The sequence below is a fragment of the Schistocerca serialis genome, unplaced genomic scaffold, assembly GCF_023864345.2.
Source record: "Schistocerca serialis cubense isolate TAMUIC-IGC-003099 unplaced genomic scaffold, iqSchSeri2.2 HiC_scaffold_868, whole genome shotgun sequence".
In the NCBI taxonomy this organism is placed as follows: domain Eukaryota; kingdom Metazoa; phylum Arthropoda; class Insecta; order Orthoptera; family Acrididae; genus Schistocerca; species Schistocerca serialis.
In genome coordinates this window covers 577354-605002 of record NW_026048483.1, presented here as the reverse complement: position 1 = coordinate 605002, position 27649 = coordinate 577354, and positions in this window count along the sequence as shown.

The window sequence follows — 27649 nt, the reverse complement described above, 5'->3', positions numbered from 1 at the left end:
TGCTTCACTTCAGGTTTACTGTAACCCTTGGACCATGTTCTTGACGATGAAGCACAGAAATTGCATCGGAATTAAATTCAAAAGGCACAATGCCGACTTAAGTACAAGAAGACTGACACTCTAACTTTCTATGATTTGAACCTCTCCTGTGAGTCCAGTTTTCGATTCCGATGCTTCACTTCAGGTTTACTGTATCAATAGGACCTTCTTATTGACGATGAAACACAGATATTGCATCCGAATTTAATACAAAAGGCACAATGGCGATTTATGTACTAGAGGACTGACACTCTAACTTTCTTTGATTTGAACCTCTCCTGTGAGTCCAGTTTTAGATTCCGATGCTTCACTTCAGGTTTTACTGTATCCCTTGGACCATCTTATTGACGATGAAACACAGATATTTCATCCGAATTTAATACAAAAGCACAATGCCGACATAAGTACAGGAGGACTGACACTCTAACTTTCTATGATTTGCACCATTCCTAAGGGTCCAGTTTTAGATTCCGATGCTTCACTTCAGGTTTCCTGTATACCTTGGACCTTCTTATTGACGATGAAACACAGAAAATGCATCCGAATTCAAATGAAACTGCACAATGCCGTCTTAAGTAAAAGAGTACGGACACTCTCACTTTCTATGATTTGAACCTCTACTGTGAGTCCAGTTTTAGATTCCTATGCTTCACTTCAGGTTTACTGTATACCTTGGACCTTCTTATTGACGATGAGACACAGAAATTGCATCCGAATTTATTACAAAAGGCACAATGCTGAAATAAGTACAAGAGGACTGATACTCTAACTTTCTATGATTTGTACCTCTCCTGTGAATCCAGTTTTAGATTCCGATGCTTCACTTCAGGTTTCCTGTATACCTTGGAAATTCTTATTGACGATAAAACACAGAAATTGCATCCAAATTTAATACAAGAGGCACAATGCCGACTAACGTACAAGAGGACTGACACTCTCACTTTCTATGATTTGAACCTCTCCTGTGAGTCCAGTTTTAGTTTCCGATGCTTCACATCAGATTTAGTGTATACCTTGGACCTTCTAATTGACGATGAAACACAGAAATTGCATCGGAATTAAATTCAACAGGCACAATGCCGACTTAAGTACAAGAGGACTGACAGTCAAACTTTCTATGATTTGAACCTCTCCTGTGGGTCCAGTTTAAATTCCAATGCTTCATTTCAGGTTTACTGTATATCGTGGACCTTCTTGTTAACGATGAATCTCAGAAATCGCATCGGAATTAAATTCAAAAGGCACAATGCTGACTTAAGTACAAAAGGACTGGCACTCTAACTTTCTATGATTTGAGCCTCTCCTGTGAGTCCAGTTTTAGATTTCGATGCTTCACTTCAGGTTTACTGTATACCTTGGACCTTCTTATTGACTATGAAAGACAGAAATAGCATCCGAATTTAATACAAAAGGCATAATGCCGACCTAAGTACAAGAGGACTGACACTCTAACTTTCCACGATTTCAACTTCTCCTGTGAGTCCAGTTTTAGATTCCGATGCTTCACTTCAGGTTCACTGTATCCCTTGGACCTTCTTATTGACAAAGAAACACAGAAATTGCATCGGAATTAAATTCAAAAGGCACAATGCCGACTTAAGTACAAGAAGACTGACACTCTAACTTTCTATGATTTGAACCTCTCCTGTGAGTTTAGTTTTAGATTCCGATGCTTCACTTCAGGTTTGCTGTATACCTTGGACCGTCTTATTGACGATGAAACACAGAAATTGCATCCGAATTGAATACAAAAGGCACAATGCCGACCTAAGTACAAGAGGACTTACACTCTATCTTTCTATGATTTGAACCTCTCCTGTGAGTTCAATTTTAAATTGAGATGCTTCACATCAGGTTTACTGTATCCCTTGGACATTCTTATTGACGATGAATTACAGAAATTGCATCGGAAATAAATTCAAAAGGCACAATGCCGACTTAAGTACAAGAGGACTGACACTCTAACTTTCTATGATTTTAACCTCTCCAGTGAGTCCAGTTTTAGATTCCGATGCTTCACTTCGGCTTTACTGTAACCCTTGGAACATCTTCTTGACGATGAAGCACAGAAATTGCATCGGAATTAAATTCAAAAGGCACAATGCCGACTTAAGTACAAGAGGACTGACACTCTAACTTTCTATGATTTGAACCACTCCTGTGAGTCCAGTTTTAGATTCCGATGCTTCACTTCAGGTTTACTGTATCCCCAGGACCTTCGTATTGACGATGAAACACAGAAATTGCATCCGAATTAATTACAAAAGGCACAATGCCGACTTATGTACAAGAGTACTGACCCTCTAACTTTCTTTGATTTGAACCTCTCCTGTGAGTCCAGTTTTAGTTTCCGATGCTTCACTTCAGGTTTACTGTATCCCTTGGACCTTCTTATTGACGATGAAACACAGACATTGCATCCGAATTTAATACAAAAGTCCCAATGCCGAATGAAGTACAAGTGGACTGACACTCTAACTTTCTATGATTTGAACGTCTCCTGAGAGTCCATTTTTAGATTCCGAAGCTTCACTTCAGGTTTACTGTATACCTTGGACCTTCTTATTGATGATGAAACACAGAAATTGCATCCGAATTTAATACAAAGGCATAATGCCGACTTAAGTACAAGAGGACTAACACTCTAACTTTCTATGATTTGAACCTCTCCTGTGAGTCCAGTTTTAAATTCCGTGCTTCATTTCAGGTTTACTGTATCCCTTAGACCTTGTTATTGACGATGAAACCCAGAAATTGCATCCGAATTTAATACAAGAGGCACAATGCCGACTTACGTACAAGAGGACTGACACTCTCACTTTCTATGGTTTGAACCTCTCCTGTGAGTCCAGTTTTAGTTTCCGATACTTCACTTCAGGTTTACTGTATCCCTTGGACATTCTTATTGACGATGAAACACAGATATTGCATCGGAATTAAATTTAAAAGGCACAATGCCGACTTAAGTACAAGAGGACTGACACTCTAACTTTCTATGATTTGAACCTCACCTGTGTGTCCAGTTTTACATCCCGATGCTTCACTTCAGGTTCACTGTATACCTTGGACCTTCTTACTGACGATGAAACACAAAAATTGCATCCGAATTTAATACAAAAGGCACAATGCCGACTTAAGTACAAGCGGAGTGACACTCTAACTTTCTATGACTTGAACCTGTCCTGTGAGTCCAGTTTTAGATTCCGATGCTTCACTTCAGGTTTACTGTAACCCTTGGACCATCTTCTTGACGATGAAGCACAAAAATTGCATCGGAATTAAATTCAAAAGGCGCAATGCCGACTTAAGTACAAGAGGACGGACACTCTCACTTTCTATGATTTGAACCTCTCCTGTGAGTCCAGGTTTAGATTCTGATGCATCACCTCAGGTTCACTGTATACTTTGGACCTTCTTATTGACGACGAAACACAGAAATTGCATCCGAATTTAATACAAGAGGCACAATGCCGACTTTCGTACAAGAGGACTGACAGTCTCACTTTCTATGATTTGAACCTCTCCTGTGAATCCAGTTTTAGTTTCCGATGCTTCACTTAAGGTTTACTGTATCCCTTGGACCTTCTTATTGACGATGAAACACAGAAATTTCATCCGAATTTGATACAAAAGCACAATGCCGACATAAGTACAAGAGGACTGACACTCTAACTTTCTATTATTTGCACCTTTCCTAAGAGTCCAGTTTTAGATTCCGATGCTTTACTTCAGGTTAGCTGTATTCCTTGGACATTCTTATTGACGATGAAACACAAAAATTGCATCCGAATTTAATATAAAAGACACAATGCCGACTTAAGTACAAGAGGACTGACACTCTAACTTTCTATGTTTCGAACCTCTCCTCTGAGTCCAATTTTAGATTCCGATGCTTCACTTCAGGTTTCCTGTATACCTTGGACCTTCTTATTGACGTTGACACACAGAAATTGCATCCGAATTCAAATCAAAAGGCACAATGCCGTCTTAAGTACAAGAGGACTGACACTCTCACATTCTATGATTTGAACCTCTCCTGTGAGTCCAGTTTTAGTTTCCAATGCTTCACTTCAGGTTTACTGTATACCTTGGACCTTCGTATTGACGATGAATCACAGAAACTGCATCCGAATTTAATACAAGAGGCACAATGCCGACTTAAGTATAAGAGGACTGACACTCTCACTTTCTATGATTTGAACCTCTCCTGTGGGTCCAGTTTTAGATTCCGATGCTTTTCTTCAAGTTTACTGTATATCTTGGACCTTCTTATTGACAAAAAATTACAGAAATTGCATCGGAATTAAATTGAAGAGGCACAATGCTGACTTAAGTACCAGAGAACGGACACTCTACCTTTCTACGATTTGAACCTTTTCTGTGAGTCCAGTTTTAGATTCCGATGCTACACTTCAGGTTTACTGTATACCTTGGACCTTCTTAATGATGATGAGGCACAGAAAATGCATCGGAATTAAATTCAAAAGGCACAATTAAGAATTAAGTACAAGAGGACTGACACTCTAACTTTCTATGATTTGAAGCTCTCCTGTGAGTCCAGTTTTAGATTCCGATGCATCACTTCAGGTTTACTGTATACTTTGGACCATCTTATTGACGATAAAACACAGAAATTGCATCCGAAATTAATACAAAAGGCACAATGCCGACTTAAGTACAGCAGTACTGACACTCAAACATTCTATGATTTGAACCTCTCCTGTGAGTCCTGTTTTAGATTCCGATGCTTCACATCAGGTTTAGTGTATCCCTTGGACCTTCTTGTTAACGATGAAACACCGAAATTGCATCGAAATTAAATTCAACAAGCACAATGCCGACGTAAGAGCAAGAGGACTGGCACTCTAACTTTCTATGATTTGAACCTCTCCTGTGAGTCCAGTTTTAGATTTCGATGTCTTACTTCAGGTTTACTGTATACCTTGGACCTTCTTATTGACGATGAAAGACAGAAATAGCATCCGAATTTAATACAAAATGCATAATGCCGACTTAAGTACAAGAGGACTGACACTCTAACTTCCTATGATTTCAACCTCTCCTGTGAGTCCAGTTTTAGATTCCGATGCTTCACTGTGTCCCTTGGACCTACTTATTGACGATGAAACACAGAAATTGCATCGGAATTAAATTCAAAAGGCACAATGCCGACTTAAGTACCAGAAGACTAACACTCTAACTTTCTATCATCTGAACCTCTCCTGTGAGTCCAGTTTTAGATTCCGATGCCTCACTTCAGGTTTGCTGTATACCTTGGACCTTCTTATTGACGATGAAACACAGAAATTGCATCCGAATTTAATACAAAAGGCACAATGCCGACCTAAGTACAAGAGGACTGACACTCTAAATTTGTATGATTTGAACCTCTCCTGTGAGTCCAGATTTGAATTCAGATGCTTCACATCAGGTTTACTGTATCCCTTGGACATTCTTATTGACGATGAATTTCAGAAATTGCACCGGAATTAAATTCAAAAGGCACAATGCCGACTTAAATACAGGAGGACTGACACTCTAACTTTCTATGATTTGAACCTCACTTGTGTGTCCAGTTTTAGATTCCGATCCTTCACTTCAGGTTTACTGTATACCTTGGACCTTCTTATTGACGATGAAACACAAAAATTGCATCCGAATTTAATACAAAAGGCACAATGCCGACTTAAGTACAAGCGGACTGACACTCTAATTTTCTATGATCTTAACCTCTCCACTGAGTCCAGTTTTAGATTCCGATGCTTCACTTCAGCTTTACTGTGACCCTTGGACCATCTTCTTCACGATGAAGCACTGAAATTGCATCGGAATTAAATTCAAAAGGCACAATGCCGATTTAAGTACAAGAGGACTGACACTCTAACTTTCTATGATTTGAACCACTCCTTTGAGTCCAGTTTTAGATTCCGATGCTTCACTTCAGGTTTACAGTATCCCCAGGACCTTCTTATTGACGATGAAACACAGAAATTGCATCCGAATTTAATACAAAAAGCACAATGCCGACTTATGTACAAGAGGACTGACACTCTAACTTTCTTTGATTTGAACCTCTCATGTGCGTCCAGTTTTAGTTTCCGATGCTTCACTTCAGGTTTACTGTATCACTCGGACCTTCTTATTGACGATGAAACACAGAAAATGCATCCGAATTCAAATCAAAAGGCACACTGCCGACTTAAGTACAAGAGGACGGACACTCTCACTTTCTATGATTATAACCTCTCCGGTGAGTCCAGTTTTAGATTCCGATGCTTCACTTCAGGTTTACTGTATACCTTGGACCTTCTTATTGACGATGAAACACAGAAATTGCATCCGAATTTAATACAAGAGGCACAATGCCGACTTATGTACAAGAGGACTGACACTCTAACTTTCTATGATTTGAACGTCCCCAGAGAGTCCATTTTTAGATTCCGAAGCTTCACTTCAAGTTTACTGTATACCTTGGACCTTCTTATTGATGATGAAACACAGAAATTGCATCCGAATTTAATACAAAAGGCATAATGCCGACTTAAGGACAAGAGGACTAACTCTCTAACTTTCTATGATTTGAACCTCTCCTGTGAGTCCAGTATTAGATTCCGTGGTTCACTTCAGGTTTACTGTATCCCTTAGACCTTCTTATTGACGATGAAACACAGAAATTGCATCCGAATTTAATACAAGAGTCACAAGGCCGACTTACGTACAAGAGGACTGAGACTCTCACTTTCTATGGTTTGAACCTCTCCTGTGAGTCCAGTTTTAGTTTCCGATGCTTCACTTCAGGTTTACTGTATCCCTTGGACCTTCTTATTGACAATGAAACACAGAAATTGCTTCCGAATTTAATACAAAAGGCACAATGCCGACTTAAGTACAAGAGGACTGACACTCTTACTTTCTATGATTTGAACCCCTCCTGTAAGTCCAGTTTTAAATTCAGATGCTTCACATCCGATTTAGTGTATCCCTTGGACGTTCTTATTGACGACGAAACACAAAAATTGCATCCGAATTTAATACAAAAGGCACAATGCCGACTTAAGTACAAGCGGAGTGACACTCTAACTTTCTATGATTTGAACCTCTCCTGTGAGTCCAGTTTTAAATTTCGATGCTTCACTTCAGGTTTACTGTATACCTTGGACCTTCTTAATGACGATGAGGCAAAGAAAATGCATCGGAATTAAATTCAAAAGGCACAATTCCGAATTAAGTACAAGTGGACTGACACTCTAACTTTCTATGATTTGAACCTCTCCTGTGAGTCCAGTTTTAAATTCCGATGCTTCACTTCAGGTTTACTGTATCCCTTGGACCTTCTTATTGTCGATGAAACACAGAAATTGCATCCAAATGTAATACAAAAGGCACAATGCCGACTTAAGTAAATGAGGACTGACACTCTAACTTTCTATGATTTGAACCTCTCCTGTGAGTCCAGTTTTAGATTCCGATGCTTCACTTCAGGTTTACTGTATACTTTGGACTACCTTATTGACGATAAAACACAGAAATTGTATCCAAATTTAATACAAGAGGCACAATGCCGACTAACGTACAAGAGGACTGACACTCTCACTTTCTATGATTTGAACCTCTCCTGTGAGTTCAGTTGTAGTTTCCGATGCTTCACTTCAGGTTTACAGTATCCCTTGGACCTTCTTATTGACGATGAAACACTGAAATTTCATCCGAATTTAATACAAAAGGACAATGCCGACATAAGTACAAGAGGACTGACACTCTAACTTTCTATGAATTGCACCTTTCCTAAGAGTCCAGTTTTAGATTGCGATGCTTTACTTCAGGTTAGCTGTATACCTTGAACCTTGTTATTGACGATGAAACACAGAAATTACATCCGAATTTAATACAAAAGGAACAATGCGGACATAAGTACAAGTGGACTGACACTCTAGCTTTCTATGATTTGAACCTCTCCTGTGAGTCCAGTTTTAGATTCAGATGCTTCACATCAGGTTTAGTGTATCCCTTGGACATTCTTATTAACGATGAAACACAGAAAATGCATCGGAATTAAATTCAAAAGGCACAATGCCGACTTAAGGACAAGACGACTGACACTCTAACTTTCTATGATTTGAACCTCACCTGTGTGTTCAGTTTTAGATTCCGATGCTTCACTTCAGGTTTCCTGTATACCTTGGACCTTCTTATTGACGATAAAACACAGAAATTGTATCCAAATTTAATACAAGAGGCACAATGCCGACTAACGTACAAGAGGACTGACACTCTCACTTTCTATGATTTGAACCTCTCCTGTGAGTTCAGTTGTAGTTTCCGATGCTTCACTTCAGGTTTACAGTATCCCTTGGACCTTCTTATTGACGATGAAACACTGAAATTTCATCCGAATTTAATACAAAAGGACAATGCCGACATAAGTACAAGAGGACTGACACTCTAACTTTCTATGAATTGCACCTTTCCTAAGAGTCCAGTTTTAGATTGCGATGCTTTACTTCAGGTTAGCTGTATACCTTGAACCTTCTTATTGACGATGAAACACAGAAATTACATCCGAATTTAATACAAAAGGCACAATGCCGACTTAAGTACAAGTGGACTGACACTCTAACTTTCTATGATATGAATCTCTCCTGTGAGTCCAGTTTAAGATTCAGATGCTTCACATCAGGTTTAGTGTATCCCTTGGACATTCTTATTAACGATGAAACACAGAAAATGCATCGGAATTAAATTCAAAAGGCACAATGCCGACTTAAGGACAAGAGGACTGACACTCTAACTTTCTATGATTTGAACCTCACCTGTGTGTTCAGTTTTAGATTCCGATGCTTCACTTCTGGTGTACTGTATACCTTGGACCTTCTTATTGACGATGAGACACAGAAATTGCATCCGAAAATAATACAAAAGGCACAATGCCGAATTTAGTACGAGTGGACTGACACTCTAAGTTTCTATGATTTGAACCTCTCCTATGAGTCCAGTTTTAGATTCCGATGCTTCACTTCAGGTTTCCTGTATACCTTGGACCTTCTTATTGACGATAAAACACAGAAATTGCATCCAAATTTAATACAAGAGGCACAATGCCGACTAACGTACAAGAGGACTGACACTCTCACTTTCTATGATTTGAACCTCTCCTGTGAGTCCATTTTTAGATTCCGAAGCTTCACTTCAGGTTTACTCTATACCGTGGACCTTCTTATTGATGATGAAACACAGAAATTGCATCCGAATTTAATACAAAAGGCATAATGCCGACTTAAGTACAAGAGGACTGACACTCTAACTTTCTATGATTTGAACCTCTCCTGTGAGTCCAGTTTTAGATTCAGATGCTTCACATCAGGTTTACTGTATCCCTTGGACATTCTTATTGACGATGAAACACAGATATTGCAACGGAATTAAATTTAAAAGGCACAATGCCGACTTAAGTACAAGAGGACTGACACTCTAACTTTCTATGATTTGAACCTCACCTGTGTGTCCAGTTTTACATCCCGATGCTTCACTTCAGGTTCACTGTATACCTTGGACCTTCTTACTGACGATGAAACACAAAAATTGCATCCGAATTTAATACAAAAGGCACAATGCCGACTTAAGTACAAGCGGAGTGACACTCTAACTTTGTATGACTTGAACCTGTCCTGTGAGTCCAGTTTTAGATTCCGATGCTTCACTTCAGGTTTACTGTAACCCTTGGACCATCTTCTTGACGATGAAGCACAAAAATTGCATCGGAATTAAATTCAAAAGGCGCAATGCCGACTTAAGTACAAGAGGACGGACACTCTCACTTTCTATGATTTGAACCTCTCCTGTGAGTCCAGGTTTAGATTCTGATGCATCACCTCAGGTTTACTGTATACTTTGGACCTTCTTATTGACGACGAAACACAGAAATTGCATCCGAATTTAATACAAGAGGCACAATGCCGACTTTCGTACAAGAGGACTGACAGTCTCACTTTCTATGATTTGAACCTCTCCTGTGAATCCAGTTTTAGTTTCCGATGCTTCACTTAAGGTTTACTGTATCCCTTGGACCTTCTTATTGACGATGAAACACAGAAATTTCATCCGAATTTAATACAAAAGCACAATGCCGACATAAGTACAAGAGGACTGACACTCAAACTTTCTATTATTTGCACCTTTCCTAAGAGTCCAGTTTTAGATTCCGATGCTTTACTTCAGGTTAGCTGTATTCCTTGGACATTCTTATTGACGATGAAACACAAAAATTGCATCCGAATTTAATATAAAAGACACAATGCCGACTTAAGTACAAGAGGACTGACACTCTAACTTTCTATGTTACGAACCTCTCCTCTGAGTCCAATTTTAGATTCCGATGCTTCACTTCAGGTTTCCTGTATACCTTGGACCTTCTTATTGACGTTGACACACAGAAATTGCATCCGAATTTAATACAAAAGGCACAATGCCGAATTAAGTACAAGAGGACTGACACTCTCACTTTCTATTATTTGAACCTCTCCTGCGAGTCCAGTTTTAGATTCCGATGTTTCACTTCAGGATTAATGTATCCCGTGGACCTTCTTATTGATGATGAAACACAGAAATTGCATCCGAATTTAATAGAAAAGTCACAATGCCGACTTAAGTACAAGAGGACTGAAACTCTCACTCTCTATGATATGAACCTCTCCTGTGAGTCCAGGTTTAGATTCCGATGGTTCAATTCAGGTTTACTGTATCCCTTGGACCTTCTTATTGACGATGAAACACAGAAATTGCAACCGAATTTAATATAAAAGGCAAAATGCCGACTTCAGTACAAGAGGACTGAGACTCTAACTTTCTATGATTTGAACCTCTCCTGTGATTACAGTTTTAGATTCCGATGCTTCACTTCAGGTTTCCTGTATACCTTGGACCTTCTTATTGACGATGAAATACAGAAATTGCATCCGAATTCAAATCAAAAGGCACAAATGCAGACTTCAGTACAACAGGACGGACACTATTACTTTTTATGATTTGAACCTCTCCTGTAAGTCCAGTTTTGGATTCCGATGATTCACTTCAGGTTTACTGTTTACCTTGGACCTTCTTATTGACGATGAAACACAGAGATTGCATCCAAATTTAATACAAAAGGCACAATGCCGAATTAAGTACAAGAGGACTGACACTCTAACTTTCTATGATTTGAACGTCTCCTGTGAATCCATTTTTAGATTCCGATGCTTCACTTCAGGTTTACTGTATACCTTGGACCTTCTTATTGATGATGAAACACAGAAATTGCATCCGAATTTAATACAAAAGGCATATTGCCGACTTAAGTACAAGACGACTGATAGTCTCACATTCTATGATATGAACCTCCCCTGTGAGTCCAGTTTTAAATTCCGTGCTTCACTTCAGGTATACTGTATCCCTTGGACCTTCTTATTGACGATGAAACACAGAAATTGCATCCGAATGTAATACAAGAGGCACAATGGCGACTTAAGTACAAGAGGACTTACACTATAACTTTCTATAATTTGAACCTCTCCCGTGAGTCCAGTTCTTGAAACCGATGCTTCGCTTCAGGTTTACTGTATCCCTTGGACCTTCTTATTGACGATGAAACACAGAAATTGCATCAGAATTATATTCAAAACCCACAATGCTGACTTCAGTACAAGAGGACTGACACTCTAACTTTCTATGATTTGAACCTCTCCAGTGAGTCCAGTTTTAGATTCCGATGCTTCACTTCATGTTTCCTGTATGCCTTGAACCTTCTTATTGACGATGAAACACAGAAATTGCATCCGAATTTAATACAAAAGGCACAATGCCGAATTAAGTACAAGAGGACTGACACTCTCACTTTCTATTATTTGAACCTCTCCTGCCAGTCCAGTTTTATATTCCGATGTTTCACTTCAGGTTTAATGTATCCCGTGGACCTTCTTATTGATGATGAAACACAGAAATTGCAACCGAATTTAATATAAAAGGCACAATGCCGACTTCAGTACAAGAGGACTGAGACTCTAACTTTCTATGATTTGAACCTCTCCTGTGATTACAGTTTTAGATTCCGATGCTTCACTTCAGGTTTCCTGTATACCTTGGACCTTCTTATTGACGATGAAACATAGAAATTGCATCCGAATTCAAATCAAAAGGCACAATGCAGACTTCTGTACAACATGACGGACACTATTACTTTTTATGATGTGAACCTCTCCTGTAAGTCCAGTTTTAGATTCCGATGCTTCACTTCAGGTTTCCTGTATACCTTTGACCTTCTTACCGACGATGAAACACAGAAATTGCATCCGAAGTCAATACAACAGGCACAATGCCGACTTAAGTACAAGAGGTCGGACACTTTAACTTTCTATGATTTGAACCTCTCCTGTGAGTCCAGTTTTAGATTCCGATGCTTCACTTCAGGTTTACTGTATACCTTGGACCTTCTTACTGACGATGAAACACAGTTATTGCATCCGAATTTAATTCACAAGGCACAATGCCGACTTAAGTACAAGAAGACTGACACTTTACCTTTCTATGATTTGAACGTCTCCTGTGAGTCCAGTTTTAGATTGCGATGCTTCACTTCACGTTTACTGTATACCTGGAACCTTCTTATTGACGATGAAACACAGAAATTGCATCCGAATTTAATATAAAAGGCACAATGCTGACTTAAGTTCAAGTGGACTGACACTCAAACTGATTATGATTTGAACCTCTAATGTGAGTCCAGTTTTAGATTCCGATGCATCACTTCAGGTTTCCTGTATACCTTGGACCTACTTATTGCCGATGAAACATGGAAATTGCATCCGAATTCAAATCAAAAGGCATAATGCCGACTTAAGTACAAGAGGACGGACACTCTCACTTTCTATGATTTGAACCTCTCCTGTGAGTCCAGTTTTAGATTCCGATGCTACACTTCAGGTTTACTGTATACGTTGGACCTCTTATTTATGATGAAACACAGAAATTGCAATCGAGTTTAATACAAAAGGCACAATGCCAAATTAAGTACAAGAGGACTGACACTCTAACTTTGTATGTTTTGAACCACTCCTGTGAGTCCAGTTTTAAATTCCGTTCTTCACTTCAGGTTTACTGTATCCCGTGGACCTTCTTATAGACGATGAAACACAGAAATTTAATCTGAATTTATTACAAGAAGCAGTATGCCGTCTTAAGTACAAGAGGACTGTCACTCTCATTTTCTATGATTTAAGCCTCTCCTGGGAGTCCAGTATTAGGTTCCGATGCTTCACTTCAGATTTACTGTATCCCTAGGACTTTCTTATTGACAATGAAACACAGAAATTGCATCCGAATTTAATACAAAAGGCACAATGCCGACTTAAGTACAAGAGCACTGACACTATATTTTTCTATGATTCGAACCTCTCCTGTGAGTCCAGTTTTAGATTCCGATGCTTCACTTCAGGTATTCTGTATACCTTGGACCTTCTTATTGACGATGAAACACAGAAATTGCATCCGAATTCGAATCAAAAGGCACAATGACGAATTAAGTACAAGAGGACTGACACTCTAACTTTCTATGATTTGAACGTCACCTGTGAGTCCATTTTTAGATTCCGATGCTTCACTTCAGGTTTCCTGTATACCTTGGATCTTCTTATTGATGATGAAACACAGAAATTGCATCCGAATTTAATACAAAAGGCATATTGCCGACTTAAGTACAAGAGGACTGACAGTCTCACTTTCTATGATTTGAACCTCCCCTGTGAGTCCGGTTTTAAATTCCGTGCTTAACTTCAGAGTTACTGTATCCCTTGGACCTTCTTATTGACGATGAAACACAAAAATTGCATCCGAATTTAATACAAGAGGCACAATGCCGACTTAAGTACAAGAGGACTTACACTATCACTTTCTATAATTTGAACCTCTCCTGTGAGTCCAGTTTTAGAATCCGATGCTTCGCTTCAGGTTTACTGTATCCCTTGGACCTTCTTATTGACGATGAAACACAGAAATTGCATCAGAATTATATTCAAAACCCACAATGCTGACTTCAGTACAAGAGGACTGACACTCTAACTTTCTATGATTTGAACCTCTCCAGTGAGTCCAGTTTTAGATTCCGATGCTTCACTTCATGTTTCCTGTATGCCTTGAACCTTCTTATTGACGATGAAACACAGAAATTGCATCCGAATTTAATACAAAAGGCACAATGCCGAATTAAGTACAAGAGGACTGACACTCTCACTTTCTATTATTTGAACCTCTCCTGCCAGTCCAGTTTTATATTCCGATGTTTCACTTCAGGTTTAATGTATCCCGTGGACCTTCTTATTGATGATGAAACACAGAAATTGCAACCGAATTTAATATAAAAGGCACAATGCCGACTTCAGTACAAGAGGACTGAAACTCTAACTTTCTATGATTTGAACCTCTCCTGTGATTACAGTTTTAGATTCCGATGCTTCACTTCAGGTTTCCTGTATACCTTGGACCTTCTTATTGACGATGAAACATAGAAATTGCATCCGAATTCAAATCAAAAGGCACAATGCAGACTTCAGTACAACAGGACGGACACTATTACTTTTTATGATGTGAACCTCTCCTGTAAGTCCAGTTTTCGATTCCGATGCTTCACTTCAGGTTTACTGTATCCCTAGGACCTTCTTATTGACGATGAATCACAGAAATTGCACCCGAATTTAATACAATAGGCACAATGCCGACTTAAGTACAAGAGGACTGACACTCTCACTTTCTATGATTTGAACCTCTCCTGTGAGTCCAGTTATAGATTCCGATGCTTCCCTTCAGGTTTTCTGTATACCTTGGACCTTCTTATTGACGATAAAACACAGAAATTGTATCCAAATTTAATACAAAAGGCACAATGCCGACTTAAGTACAAGGAGACTGACACTCTCACTTTCTATGATTTGAATCTCTCCTGTGAATCCAGTTTTAGATTCCGATGCTTCACTTCAGGTTTACTGTATCCCTTGCACCTTCGTATTGACGATGGAACACAAAAATCGCATCTGAATTTAATACAAAAGGCACAATGCCGACTTAAGTACAATAGGACTGACACCCTAACTTTCTATGATTTGAACCTCTCCGGTGAGCCCAGTTTTAGATTCCGATGCTTCACCTCAGGTTTCCTGTATACCTTGGACCTTCTTATTGTCAATGAACACAGAAATAACATCCGAATTTAATACAAAAGGCACAATGCCGACTTAAGTACAAGAGGACTGGCACTCTCACTTTCTATGATTTGAACCTCCCCTGTGAGTCCAATTTTAGATTCCGATGTTTCAATTCTGGTTTACTGTATCCCTAGGACCTTCTAATTGACGATGAAACACAGAAATTGCATCCGAATTTAATATAAAAGCACAATGCCGACTTAAGTACAAGAGGACTGACACTCTAACTTTCTATGATTTGAAACTCTCCTGTGAGTCCACTTTTAGATTCCGATGCTTCACTTCGGGTTTCCTGTATACCTTGGACCTTCTTATTGACGATGAAACACAGAAATTGCATCCGAATTCAAATCAAAAGGCACAATGCCGCCTTAAGTACAAGAGGACTGATACCCTCACTTTCTATGATTTGAACCTCTCCTGTGAGTCCAGTTTTAGATTCCGATGCTTCACTTCAGGTTTACTGTATACCTTGGACCATCTGATTGACGATGAAACACAGAAATTGCATCCGAATTCAAATCAAAAGGCACAATGCCGACTTAAGTACAAGAGGACTGACACCCTAACTTTCTATGATTTGAACCTCTCCTGTGAGTCCAATTTTAGATTCCGATGCTTCACTTCAGGTTTACTGTATACCTTGGACCTTCTGATTGACGATGAAACACAGAAATTGCATCCGAATTTAATACAAAAGGCATATTGCCGACTTAAGTACAAGAGGACTGACAGTCTCACTTTCTATGATTTGAACCTCCCCTGTGAGTCCGGTTTTAAATTCCGTGCTTAACTTCAGGTTTACTGTATCCCTTGGACCTTCTTATTGACGATGAAACACAGAAATTGCATCCGAATTTAATACAAGAGGCACAATGCCGACTTAAGTACAAGAGGACTTACACTATCACTTTATATAATTTGAACCTCTCCTGTGAGTGCAGTTTTAGAATCCGATGCTTCGCTTCAGGTTTACTGTATCCCTTGGACCTTCTTATTGACGATGAAACACAGAAATTGCATCAGAATTATATTCAAAAGCCACAATGCTGACTTCAGTACAAGAGGACTGACACTCTAACTTTCTATGATTTGAACCTCTCCAGTGAGTCCAGTTTTAGATTCCGATGCTTCACTTCATGTTTCCTGTATGCCTTGAACCTTCTTATTGACGATGAAACACAGAAATTGCATCCGAAATTAATACAAAAGGAACAATGCCGAATTAAGTACAAGAGGACTGACACTCTCACTTTCTATTATTTGAACCTCTCCTGCGAGTCCAGTTTTAGATTCCGATGTTTCACTTCAGGATTAATGTATCCCGTGGACCTTCTTATTGATGATGAAACACAGAAATTGCATCCGAATTTAATAGAAAAGTCACAATGCTGACTTAAGTACAAGAGGACTGAAACTCTCACTCTCTATGATATGAACCTCTCCTGTGAGTCCAGGTTTAGATTCCGATGGTTCAATTCAGGTTTACTGTATCCCTTGGACCTTCTTATTGACGATGAAACACAGAAACTGCAACCGAATTTAATATAAAAGGCAAAATGCCGACTTCAGTACAAGAGGACTGAGACTCTAACTTTCTATGATTTGAACCTCTCCTGTGATTACAGTTTTAGATTCCGATGCTTCACTTCAGGTTTCCTGTATACCTTGGACCTTCTTATTGACGATGAAACACAGAAATTGCATCCGAATTCAAATCAAAAGGCACAATGCAGACTTCAGTACAACAGGACGGACACTCTTACTTTTTATGATTTGAACCTCTCCTGTAAGTCCAGTTTTAGATTCCGATGATTCACTTCAGGTTTACTGTTTACCTTGGACCTTCTTATTGACGATGAAACACAGAGATTGCATCCAAATTTAATACAAAAGGCACAATGCCGAATTAAGGACAAGAGGACTGACACTCTAACTTTCTATGATTTGAACGTCTCCTGTGAGTCCATTTTTAGATTCCGATGCTTCACTTCAGGTTTACTGTATACCTTGGACCTTCTTATTGATGATGAAACACAGAAATTGCATCCGAATTTAATACAAAAGGCATATTGCCGACTTAAGTACAAGAGGACTGACAGTCTCACTTTCTATGATATGAACCTCCCCTGTGAGTCCAATTTTAAATTCCGTGCTTCACTTCAGGTATACTGTATCCCTTGGACCTTCTTATTGACGATGAAACACAGAAATTTCATCCTTATTTAATACAAAAGCACAATGCCGACTTAAGTACAAGAGGACTGATACTCTAACTTTCTATGATTTGCACCTTTCCTAAGAGTCCAGTTTTAGATTCCGATGCTTCTCTTCAGATTTACTGTATCCCTAGGACCTTCTTATTGACAATGAAACACAGAAATTGCATCCGAATTTAATACAAAAGGCACAATGCCGACTTAAGTACAAGAGCACTGACACTATATCTTTCTATGATTTGAACCTCTCCTGTGAGTCCAGTTTTAGATTCCGATGCTTCACTTCAGGTTTACTGTAACCCTTGTACCATCTTCTTGACGATGAAGCACAGAAATTGCATCGGAATTAAGTTCAAAAGGTACAATGCCAACTTACGTACAAGAGGACTGACACTCTAACTTACTATGATTTGAACCTCTCCTGTGAGTCCACTTGTAGATTCCGATGCTTCACTTCAGGTTTACTGTATACCTTGGACATTCTTATTGATGATGAAACACAGAAATTGCATCCGAATTTAATAGAAAAGGCAGAATACCGACTTAAGTACAAGAGGACTGAAACTCTCACTTTCCATGATATGAACCTCTCCTGTGAGTCCAGTTTTAGATTCCGATGTTTCAATTCGGGTTTACTGTATCCCTTGGACCTTCTTATTGACGATGAAACACAGAAATTACATCCGAATTTAATATAAAAGGCACAATGCCGACTTAAGTACAAGAGGACTGAGACTCTAACATTCAATGATTTGAACCTCTCCTGTGAGTGCAGTTTTAGATTCCGATGCTTCACTTCAGGTTTCCTGTATACCTTGGACCTTCTTATTGACGATGAAACACTGAAATTGCATCCGAATTCAAATCAAAAGGCACAATGCAGACTTAAGTACAACAGGACGGACACTCTCACTTTTTATGATTTGAACCTCTCCTGTGAGTCCAGTTTTAGATTCCGATGATTCACTTCAGGTTTACTGTTTACCTTGGACCTCCTTATTGACGATGAAACACAGAGATTGCATCCGAATTTAATACAAAAGGCACAATGACGAATTAAGTACAAGAGGACTGACACTCTAACTTTCTATGATTTGAACCTCTCCTGTGAGTCCAGTTTTAGATTCCGATGCTTCACTTCAGCTTTACTGAACACCTTGGACCTTCTTATTGATGATGAAACACAGAAATTGCATCCGAATTTAATACAAAAGGCATAATGCCGACTTAAGTACAAGAGGACTGACAGTCTCACTTTCTATGATTTGAACCTCCCCTGTGAGTCCAGTTTTAAATTCCGTGCTTAACTTCAGGTTTACTGTATCCCTTGGACCTTCTTATTTACGATGAAACACAGAAATTGCATCCGAATTTAATACAAGAGGCACAATGCCGACATAAGTACAAGAGGACTTACACTTTCACTTTCTATGATTTGAACCTCTCCTGTCAGTCCAGTTTTAGAATCCGATGCTTCGCTTCAGGTTTACTGTATCCCTTGGACCTTCGTATTGACGATGAAACACAGAAATTGCATCAGAATTAAATTCAAAAGCCACAATGCCGACTTCAGTACAAGAGGACTGACACTCTAACTTTCTATGATTTGAACCTCTCCTGTGAGTCCAGTTTTAGATTCCGATGCTTCACTTCAGGTTTCCTGTATACCTTTGACCTTCTTACCGACGATGAAACACAGAAATTGCATCCGAAGTCAATACAACAGGCACAATGCCGACTTAAGTACAAGAGGTCGGACACTTTAACTTTCTATGATTTGAACCTCTCCTGTGAGTCCAGTTTTAGATTCCGATGCTTCACTTCAGGTTTACAGTATACCTTGGACCTTCTTACTGACGATGAAACACAGTTATTGCATCCGAATTTAATTCACAAGGCACAATGCCGACTTAAGTACAAGAGGACTGACACTTTACCTTTCTATGATTTGAACGTCTCCTGTGAGTCCAGTTTTAGATTGCGATGCTTCACTTCACGTTTACTGTATACCTGGAACCTTCTTATTGACGATGAAACACAGAAATTGCATCCGAATTTAATATAAAAGGCACAATGCTGACTTAAGTTCAAGTGGACTGACACTCAAACTGATTATGATTTGAACCTCTAATGTGAGTCCAGTTTTAGATTCCGATGCATCACTTCAGGTTTCCTGTATACCTTGGACCTACTTATTGCCGATGAAACACGGAAATTGCATCCGAATTCAAATCAAAAGGCATAATGCCGACTTAAGTACAAGAGGACGGACACTCTCACTTTCTATGATTTGAACCTCTCCTGTGAGTCCAGTTTTAGATTCCGATGCTACACTTCAGGTTTACTGTATACCTTGGACCTCTTATTTATGATGAAACACAGAAATTGCAATCGAGTTTAATACAAAAGGCACAATGCCAAATTAAGTACAAGAGGACTGACACTCTAACTTTGTATGATTTGAACCACTCCTGTGAGTCCAGTTTTAAATTCCGTTCTTCACTTCAGGTTTACTGTATCCCGTGGACCTTCTTATAGACGATGAAACACAGAAATTTAATCTGAATTTATTACAAGAGGCAGTATGCCGTCTTAAGTACAAGAGGACTGTCACTCTCATGTTCTATGATTTAAGCCTCTCCTGGGAGTCCAGTATTAGGTTCCGATGCTTCACTTCAGGTTTACTGTATCCCTTGGACCTACGTATTGACGATGAAACACCGAAATTGCATCCGAATTTAATACAAAAGGCAGAATGCCGTCTTAAGTACAACAGGACTGACACTCTAACTTTCAATGATTTGAACGTCTCCTGTGAGTCCAGTTTTGGATTCCGATGCTTCACTTCAGGTTTCCTGTATACCTTGGACCTTCTTATTGACGATGAAACACAGAAATTGCATCCGAATTTAATACAAAAGGCACAATGCCACTTAAGTACAAGAGGACTGACACTCTAACTTTCTATGATTTGAACCTCTCCTGTGAGACCAGTTCTAGATTCCGATGCTTCACTTCAGGTTTACTGTATACCTTGGACTTTCTGATTGACGATGAAACACAGAAAATGCATCCGAATTTAATACAAAAGGCACAATGCCAACTTAAGTACAAGTGGACTGACACTATAACCTACTATCATTTGAACCCCTCCTGTGAGTCCAGTTTTAGATTCCGATGCTTCACTTCAGATTTACTGTAACACTTGGACCATCTTCTTGACGATGAAGCACAGAAATTGCATCGGAATAAAATTCAAAAGGCACAATGAAGACTTAAGTACCAAAGGACTGACACTTTAACTTTCTTTGATTTGAACCTCTCCTGTGAGTCCAGTTTTAGATTCCGATGCTTCACGTCAGATTTACTGTATCCCTAGGACCTTCTTATTGACGATGAAACACAGAAATTGCACCCGAATTTAATACAATAGGCACAATGCCGACTTAAGTACAAGAGGACTGACACTCTCACTTTCTATGATTTGAACCTCTCCTGTGAGTCCAGTTATAGATTCCGATGTTTCACTTCAGGATTACTGTATCCCGTGGACCTTCTTATTGACGATAACACACAGAAATTGCATCCGAATTCAATATAAAAGGCACAATGCCGACTGAAGTACAAGAGGACTGACACTCGAACTTTCTATGATCTGAACCTGTCCTGTGAGTCCAGTTTTGGATTCCGAAGCCTCACTTCAGGTCTTCTGTATACCTTGGACCTTCTGATTGACGATGAAACACAGATATTGCATCCGAATTTAATACAAAAGGCACAATGCCGACCTAAGTACAAGAGGACTGACACTCTAACTTTCTATGATTTGAACCTCTCTAGTGCGTCCAGTTTTAGATTCCGATGCTTCCCTTCAGGTTTTCTGTATACCTTGGACCTTCTTATTGACGATAAAACACAGAAATTGTATCCAAATTTAATACAAAAGGCACAATGCCGACTTAAGTACAAGGGGACTGACACTCTCACTTTCTATGATTTGAATCTCTCCTGTGAATCCAGTTTTAGATTCCGATGCTTCACTTCAGGTTTACTGTATCCCTTGCACCTTCGTATTGACGATGGAACACAGAAATCGCATCTGAATTTAATACAAAAGGCACAATGCCGACTTAAGTACAAGAGGACTGACACCCTAACTTTCTATGATTTGAACCTCTCCGGTGAGCCCAGTTTTAGATTCCGATGCTTCACCTCAGGTTTCCTGTATACCTTGGACCTTCTTATTGTCAATGAACACAGAAATAACATCCGAATTTAATACAAAAGGCACAATGCCGACTTAAGTACAAGAGGACTGGCACTCTCACTTTCTATGATTTGAACCTCCCCTGTGAGTCCAATTTTAGATTCCGATGTTTCAATTCTGTTTTACTGTATCCCTAGGACCTTCTAATTGACGATGAAACACAGAAATTGCATCCGAATTTAATATAAAAGCACAATGCCGACTTAAGTACAAGAGGACTGACACTCTAACTTTCTATGATTTGAAACTCTCCTGTGAGTCCACTTTTAGATTCCGATGCTTCACTTCGGGTTTCCTGTATACCTTGGACCTTCTTATTGACGATGAAACACAGAAATTGCATCCGAATTCAAATCAAAAGGCACAATGCCGCCTTAAGTACAAGAGGACTGATACCCTCACTTTCTATGATTTGAACCTCTCCTGTGAGTCCAGTTTTAGATTCCGATGCTTCACTTCAGGTTTACTGTATACCTTGGACCTTCTGATTGACGATGAAACACAGAAATTGAATCCGAATTCAAATCAAAAGGCACAATGCCGACTTAAGTACAAGAGGACTGACACCCTAACTTTCTATGATTTGAACCTCTCCTGTGAGTCCAGTTTTAGATTCCGATGCTTCACTTCAGGTTTACTGTATACCTTGGACCTTCTGATTGACGATGAAACACAGAAATTGCATCGGAATTAAATTCAAAAGGGACAATGCCGACTTAAGTACAAGGGGACTGACACTCTAACTATCTATGATTTGAACCTCTCCTGTGAGTCCGGTTTTAGATTCCGATGCTTCACTTCAGGTTTTCTGTATCCTTTGGACTGTCTTATTGACGATGAAACACAGATTTTGCATCCGAATTTAATACAAAAGGCACAATGCCGACTTAAGTACAAGAGGACTGGCACTCTAACTTTCTATGATTTGATCCTCTCCTGTGAGTCCAGTTTTAGATTCCTATGCTTCACTTCAGGTTTACAGTATCCCTTGGACCTTCTTATTGACGATGAAGCACAGAAATTGCATCCGAATTTAATACAAAAGGCACAATGTCGACTTAAGTACAAGAGCTCTGACACTCTAACTTTCTATGATTTGAACCTCTCCTGTGAGTCCAGTTTTAGATTCCGATGCTTCACTTCAGGTTTACTGTATCCCTTGGACCTTCTTATTGACGATGAAACACGGAAATTGCATTGGAATTAAATTCAAAAATCACAATGCCGACTTAAGTACAATAGGACTGACACTCTAACTTTCTATGATTTGAACCTCTCCTGTGAGTCCAGTTTTAGATTCCGATGATTCACATCAGGTTTAGTGTATCCCTTGGACCTTCTTATTGACGATGAAACACAGAAATTGTATCCGAATTTAATACAAAAGGCACAATGCCGACGTAAGTACAAGGGGACTGACAACCTCACTTTCTATGATTTGAACCTGTCCTGTGAGTCCAGTTTTAGATTCCGATGCCTCACTTCAGGTCTCCTGTATACCTTGGACCTTCTGATTGACGATGAAACACAGAAATTGCATCCGAATTTAATACAAAAGGCACAATGCCGACCTAAGTACAAGAGGACTGACACTCTAACTTTCTATGATTTGAACCTCTCTAGTGAGTCCAGTTTTAGATTCCGATTCTTCACTTCAGATTTTCTGTATACCTTGGACCTTCTTATTGTCGATGAAACACAGAAATTGTATCCGAATTTAATACAAAAGGCACAATGCCGACGTAAGTACAAGGGGACTGACACTCTCACTTTCTATGATTTGAATCACTCCTGTGAATCCAGTTTTAGATTCCGATGCTTCACTTCAGGTTTCCTGTATACCTTGGACCTTCTTATTGACAATGGAACACAGAAATAGCATCCGAATTTAATACAAAAGGCACAATGCCGACTTAAGTACAAGAGGACTGACACTCTCACTTTCTGTGCTTTGAACGTCCCCTGTGAGTCCAGTTTTAGATTCCGATGTTTCAATTCTGGTTTACTGTATCCCTAGGACCTTCTAATTGACGATGAAACACAGAAATTGCATCCGAATTTAATATAAAAGCACAATGCCGACTTAAGTACAAGAGGACTGACACTCTAACTTTCTATGATTTGAAACTCTCCTGTGAGTCCACTTTTAGATTCCGATGCTTCACTTCGGGTTTCCTGTATACCTTGGACCTTCTTATTGACGATGAAACACAGAAATTGCATCCGAATTCAAATCAAAAGGCACAATGCCGCATTAAGTACAAGAGGACTGACACCCTCACTTTCTATGATTTCAACCTCTCCTGTGAGTCCAGTTTTCGATTCCGATGCTTCACTTCAGGTTTACTGTATACCTTGGACCTTCTGATTGACGACGAAACACAGAAATTGCGTCGGAATTAAATTCAAAAGGGACAATGCCGACTTAAGTACAAGAGGACTGACACTCTATCTTTCTATGATTTGAACCCCTCCTGTGAGTCCGGTTTTAGATTCCGATGCTTCACTTCATGTTTTCTGTATCCCTAGGACTTTCTTATTGACGATAAAACATAGAAATTGCATCCAAATTTGATACAAGAGGCACAATGCTGTCATAAGTATAAGAGGACTGACACTCTAACTTTCTATGATTTGAACCTCTCCTGTGAGTCCAGTTTTAAATTCCGATGCCTCACATCAGGTTTAGTGTATCCCTTGGACCTTCTTATTGACGATAAAACATAGAAATTGCATCCAAATTTGATACAAGAGGCACAATGCCAAATTTAGTACAAGAGGACTGACACTCTCACTTTCTATGATTAGAACCTCTCCTGTGAGTCCAGTTAGAGATTCCCATGCTTCACTTCAGGTTTTCTGTTTCCCTTGGACTTTCTTATTGATGATGAAACACAGAAATTGAATTTGAATTTAATACAAAAGTCACAATGCCGACTTAAGTACAAGAGGACTGACACTCTAACTATCTATGATTTGAACCTCTCCTGTGAGTCCAGTTTTAGATTCCGATGCTTCACATCAGGTTTAGTGTATCCCTTGGACCTTCTTATTAACGATGAAACACAGGAATTGCATCGGAAATAAATTCATAAAGCAGAATGCCGACTTAAGTACAAGAGGACTGGCACTCTAACTTTCTATGATTTGAACCTCTCCTGTGGGTCCAGTTTTAGATTCCTAAGCTTCACTTCAGGTTTACAGTATCCCTTGGACCTTCTTATTGACGATGAAACACAGAAATTGCATCGGAATTAAATTCAAAAGGCACAATGCCAACTTAAGTACAAGAGGACTGACACCCTAACTTTCTATGATTTGAACCTCACCTGTGTGTCCAGGTTTAGATTATAAAGCTGCACTTCAGGTATACTGTATACCTTGGACCTTCTTATTGACGATGAAACACAAAATTTGCATCCGAATTTAATACAAAAGGCACAATGCTGTCATAAGTATAAGAGGACTGACACTCTAACTTTCTATGATTTGAACCTCTCCTGTGAGTCCAGTTTTGGATTTCGATGCTTCACTTCAGGTTTACTGTATCCCTTGGACCTTCTTATTGACGATGAAACACAGAAATTACATCCGAATTTAATATAAAAGCACAATGCCGACTTACGTACAAAAGGACTGACACTCTAACTTTCTATGATTTGAGCCTCTCCTGTGCGTCCAGTTTTAGATTCCGATGCTTCACTTCAGGTTTCCTGTATACCTTGGACCTTCTTATTGACGATGAAACACAGAAATTGAATCCCAATTCAAATCAAAAGGCACAATGCCGACTTAAGTACAAGAGGACTGACAACCTCACTTTCTATGATTTGAACCTCTCCTGTGAGTCCAGTTTTAGATTCCGATGCTTTACATCAGGTTTAGTGTATCCCTTGGTCCCGTTTATTAACGATGAAACACGTAATTGCATCGGAATTAAATTCAAAAAGCACAATGCCGACTTAAGTACAAGAGGACTGGCACTCTAACTTTCTATGATTTGAACCTCTCCTGTGGGTCCAGTTTTAGATTCCTAAGCTTCACTTCAGGTTTACAGGGTCCCTTGGACCTTCTTATTGACGATGAAACACAGAAATTTCATCCGAATTTAATTAAAAGGGCACAATGCCGACTTAAGTACAAGAGGACTGACACTCTAACTTTCTATGATTTGAACCTCTCCTGTGAGTCCAGTTTTAGATTCCTAAGCTTCACTTCAGGTTTACAGTATACCTTGTACCATCTTATTGACGATGAAATACAGAAATTGCATCCGATTTTAATACAAAAGGCACAATGCTGACTTAAGTAATAGAGGACTGACACTCTAACTTTCTATGATTTGTACCTCTCCTGTGAGTCCAGTTTTAGATTCCGATGCTTCATTTCAGGTTTACTTTATCCCTGGGACCTTCTTATTGACGATGAAACGTAGAAATTGCATCGGAATTAAATTCAAAAAACACAATGCCGGCTTAAGTACAAGAGGACTGAAACTCTGACTTTCTATGATTTGAACCTCTCCTGTGAGTCCAGTTTTAGATTCCGATGCTTCACATGAGGTTTAGTGTATCCCTTGGACCTTCTTTTTAACGATGAAACACAGAAATTGCATCGGAATTAAATTCAAAAATGACAATGCCGACATAAGTACAAGAGGACTGGCACTCTAACTTTCTGTGATTTGAACCTCTCCTGTGAGTCCAGTTTTAGTTTCCGATGCTTCACTTCAGGTTTACTGTATCCCTAGGACCTTCTTATTGACGATGAAACACAGAAATTGCATCCGAATTCAAATCAAAAGGCAGAATGCCGACTTAAGTACAAGAGGACTGACACCCTCACTTTCTATGATTTGAACCTCTCCTGTGAGTCCAGTTTTAGAATCCTAAGCTTCACTTCAGGTTTACTGTATACCTTGGACCTTCTGATTGACGATGAAACACAGAAATTGCATCGGAATTAAATTCAAAGGGGACAATGCCGACTTAAGTACAAGAGGACTGACACTCTAACTATCTATGATTTGAACCTCTCCTGTGGGTCCGGTTTTAGATTCCGATGCTTCACTTCAGGTTTTCCGTATCCCTTGGACTTTTCTTATTGACGATGAATTACAGAAATTGCATCCGAATTTAATACAAAAGGCACAATGCCGACTTAAGTACAAGAGGACTGGCTCTCTAACTTTCTATGATTTGAACCTCTCCTGTGGGCCCAGTTTTAGGTTCCTAAGCCTCACTTCAGGTTTACAGTATCCCTTGGACCTTCTTTTTGACGATGAAACACAGAAATTGCATCGGAATTAAATTCAAAGGGGACAATGCCGACTTAAGTACAAGAGGACTGACACTCTAACTATCTATGATTTGAACCTCTCCTGTGGGTCCGGTTTTAGATTCCGATGCTTCACTTCAGGTTTTCTGTATCCCTTGGACTTTTCTTATTGTCGATGAATTACAGAAATTGCATCCGAATTTAATACAAAAGGCACAATGCCGACTTAAGTACAAGAGGACTGACACCCTCACTTTCTATGATTTGAACCTCTCCTGTGAGTCCAGTTTTAGATTCCAATGCTTCACATCAGGTTTAGTGTATCCCTTGGACCTTCTTATTAACGATGATACACAGAAATTGCATCGGAATTAAATTCAAAAAGCACAATGCCGACTTAAGTACAAGAGGACTGGCACTCTATGATTTGAACCTCTCCTGTGAGTCCAGTTTTAGATTCCTAACCTTCACTTCAGGTTTACAGTATCCCTCGGACCATCTTATTGACGTTGAAACATAGAAATTGCATCCGAATTTCATACAAGAGGCACAATGCCGACTTAAGTACAAAAGGACTGACACTCTAACTTTCTATGATTTGAACCTCTCCTGTGAGTCCAGTT